We start from the raw sequence: 3,490 nt of genomic DNA on the forward strand, positions 1-3,490 counted from the left end.
TAAATACATATATTGAATTTATATATCATTAGAAAAAAAAACAATATAAGATAGATATAACTGAATTGTTGCATTTTTTGACTTTTTTACTATAATTTTTTCAGTAAAACCATCTTTAAAAAAGTTTTATTTTAAAATGCATAGAATGAAGGCATTTTTTTCAGCTACTGATTTTCGTGATAATAATACCTTCTAATAGCACATTCAGAATAATGTATCATCTCAGCTATACTAGAAACAATAATGGTCACAACCATCAAACCTGTTCCATTAACCAAAGTCATATCTATAACCATGGGGTAGCTATGCCACACAAACAGATTTGTGAAGAGCACAGTGATGTTTTTGTTAAAATAATCATTTTAAACTGTAAAGTGCAGCTTAATGATTAGACTTTTATCCCCACAATAAAAACACAGATCTGACTTTTCTCAAGCTAATTTTTATTCGCTTTTCTCGTGTTAATGTGTTCCAAGTGGAAAAGGTTGGAAACCACAAATACAATGTTCAAGAGCCACATGTTGCTCCGGAGCTGCAGGTTGCTGACCCCTGACCTAGAAGGACAAGAGCATGCTGGTGCATGGGAACACCACCACCTCCAAGTTCTCCTCCCAATCCCAAACCTTCCTGATTTGGAAATATATCACTGTTCCTTCACTGTCACTGGGTCAAAATCCTGGAACTCCATCCCTAACACCATTGTGGGTGTACCTTCACTACACTGACTGAAACTGTTCTAGAAGAGGGGTGAGCACTTTGTGAAGGGAATTTATGGATAGACAATAAATTCTGGCTTTGCCAGCACTTACATCCTGCGCATGAATAAAAAAAGTATTGATCCTGACAACTGCCTGGTCTGTGCAGCTCAGTGGACCAGCAGACTGTACAGTTGCCTGCTGAGCATTTTCATCGTGTGGTAGCTGAGATAATAATTGAAGATAGAATTGTTGGTGTTTGGAGGAAGATTGTGGTGTGTATTTGAGGTCTGAATGTGCTAAGAGGATTTGTAGTTGAGTTGTAATTTGTGTTTGTATTTGTAAGTACGAACTGTGCATGGGCTGTTGTGTGAAGTGAAAAGAGGGGTAAAAGGGAAAGGATTTGTGTGGAAAGTGGAGGTGGTATTGTTCAGTGAGTGTTAAGATGGCACAGAGCTTGGCAGAAAGACTGCATCAGATTGTGAGAGTGGAAAGCAAATAAGAAAGGAGGTGAAGTGGTAAAAAGAACAGTTGAAAGTGTATTTACTACACCCCAGATGGGACTTGAACCCACAATCCCTGGCTTAGGAGGCCAGTGCCTTATCCATTAGGCCACTGGGGCTGTTGATTTCAATGCTGTAAGTTGTCCCTTTAACACTTTTTCTAAGCAGTGCCAAATTTGAAGCCTTCATTTTCACACACAACCACAATGTATTGATGCCAAAGGTTCCAGCAATGACATGACAGGATGTGACTTGCTGTTGTCTGTCAACAATTAGTACAGTTGATTACTGGGCAAAATGTTGTTGGATGTGAAAAGCAAGTGTCTTTCCAGAGCTTTCTTTGCTTACCCTGGCTCTAAGTTTCAGTCATTTCTCAGACAGCAACCTGACTGAAGCTACTTTAATCTTTGTGTGTTTCTTAATGATGATAAAGAGCAGATAGAACATAGAACATAGAACATAGAACAGTACAGCACAGTACAGGCCCTTCGGCCCACGATGTTGTGCCGAACCTTTAACCTACTCTAAGATCAAACTAACTACCTCCCCTTCATTCTACTATCATCCATGTACCTATCCAAGAGTCGCTTAAATGTCCCTAATGTATCTGCTTCTACTACCACCACTGGCAGTGCATTCCACGCACCCACCACTCTCTGTGTAAAGAACCTACCTCTGACATCTCCCCTAAACCTTCCTCCAATCACCTTAAAACTATGGGCCCTGGTGATAGCCCTTTCCACCCTGGGAAAAAGTCTCTGACTATCCACTCTATCTATGCCTCTCATCATCTTGTACCCCTCTATCAAGTCACCTCTCATCCTTCTTTGCTCCAATGAGAAAAGCCCTAGCTCCCTCAATCTTTCTTCGTAAGACATGCCCTCCAGTCCAGGCAGCATCCTGGTAAATCTCCTCTGCACCCTCTCTAAAGCTTCCACATCCTTCCTATAATGAGGCGACCAGAACGGAACACAATATTCCAAGTGTGGTCGAACCAGGGCTTTATAGAGCTGCAGCATAACCTCACGGCTCTTAAACTCAATCCCCCTGTTAATGAAAGCCAACACACCAAACGCCTTCTTAACAACCCTATCAACTTGGGTGGCAACTTTGAGCGATCTATGGACATGGACCCCAAGATCCCTCTGTTCCTCCACACTACCAAGAATCATGATATTCACTGAATGAAGATTAATCTCATCCCAGATGGGATTTAACCTCACAAATACCTTCCTGTAGAAACCAGTGCCTTATCCATTAGGCCACAGGAGCACGACATCACACTGGATGCTCTTGCTGTTTGCTCTATATCCTTTCTAAATTCCACCTGTCCCTGTGGCCACTCACTTTATTTTCAGCCAATTCCACATCCTTTAACAATGATGTGGAGCAGGTGGGAGCAGATCTGGTTTCCTGATGCCGTTTGCTCAATGATATATTTTATCTTCTTGGAAATATCACTGTCTATCATCAGGGAAGAATTTACAAAGCTTCCCTTAAGCATGTTCTCCTTTGACTTGGACAAGCACCACGACATTGATTAGACTTCTACTGCTGGATATGTGCTCTCATTTATAATGGACCATGATATTTGGTAACTGTTAGTGGGCCCAGGACTGCATCAGAGATTCACGAGTGTTCGTAAGGATTCAAATACACAGGACAATGATATCAATCATCATCAAAAACACCATTACCTCACTACCATGTCATGGAGCTGAAGGCATTTGATGTCACAGGGAAGCTTGCTGACAGGAGCAACTGAGATTGGTTGATAAAGACATCAGTGAGAGGGTACAGAATATTTTAAGTGGGGAGGGGAAGTTGTGGGCGATATGGAAAGCTATAACATAGGGAGAAGTGTTGAGGTACTACAGTCAGAGATTCAGGAGCTCGGGAGGAATTAAAGAGCAGGACTTCAAAGCTGGTAATTTCTGGATTACTCCCAATGTCATGTGCTAGTGAGTACAGGAGCAATAAGATAAGACAGTTTATCACCCAGCATGTAAAAAGATTCCTGGGGTATTGGAACCAATTCTGGGGCAGGATGAACGGGACTGGGACTGATGTCCTTGAAGAAACTTTAACTGGAGTTGTTAGTGAAGGTTTACATGAATTTGGCGGGGGTGGGGGAGGCACCAGGATGAAGCATTAGAGAGGAGAAGCAAGATGTAAAGTGGACTGGGAGAGACAAATAGCACCAGAATAAAGAATAATTCAGACTGGGAGTAAATATGAAGCAGTCTGAGATGGATTTGTGAGTGTATGTGAGTAAATGTACTGAGTGTGGGA

The 3,490-nt window shown here is 41.8% G+C and overlaps 1 non-coding gene across 1 annotated transcript; it reads right to left on the reverse strand.

Annotated features, from left to right (window-relative positions):
• Positions 1–1,244: 1,244 nt before the first annotated feature.
• trnar-ccu (transfer RNA arginine (anticodon CCU)) lies at positions 1,245–1,317 on the reverse strand. The gene has a single exon. It is a non-coding gene; the product is annotated as a tRNA-Arg (tRNA).
• Positions 1,318–3,490: the final 2,173 nt, after the last annotated feature.

This window comes from Heterodontus francisci, chromosome 10 (assembly GCF_036365525.1).
Source record: "Heterodontus francisci isolate sHetFra1 chromosome 10, sHetFra1.hap1, whole genome shotgun sequence".
In the NCBI taxonomy this organism is placed as follows: domain Eukaryota; kingdom Metazoa; phylum Chordata; class Chondrichthyes; order Heterodontiformes; family Heterodontidae; genus Heterodontus; species Heterodontus francisci.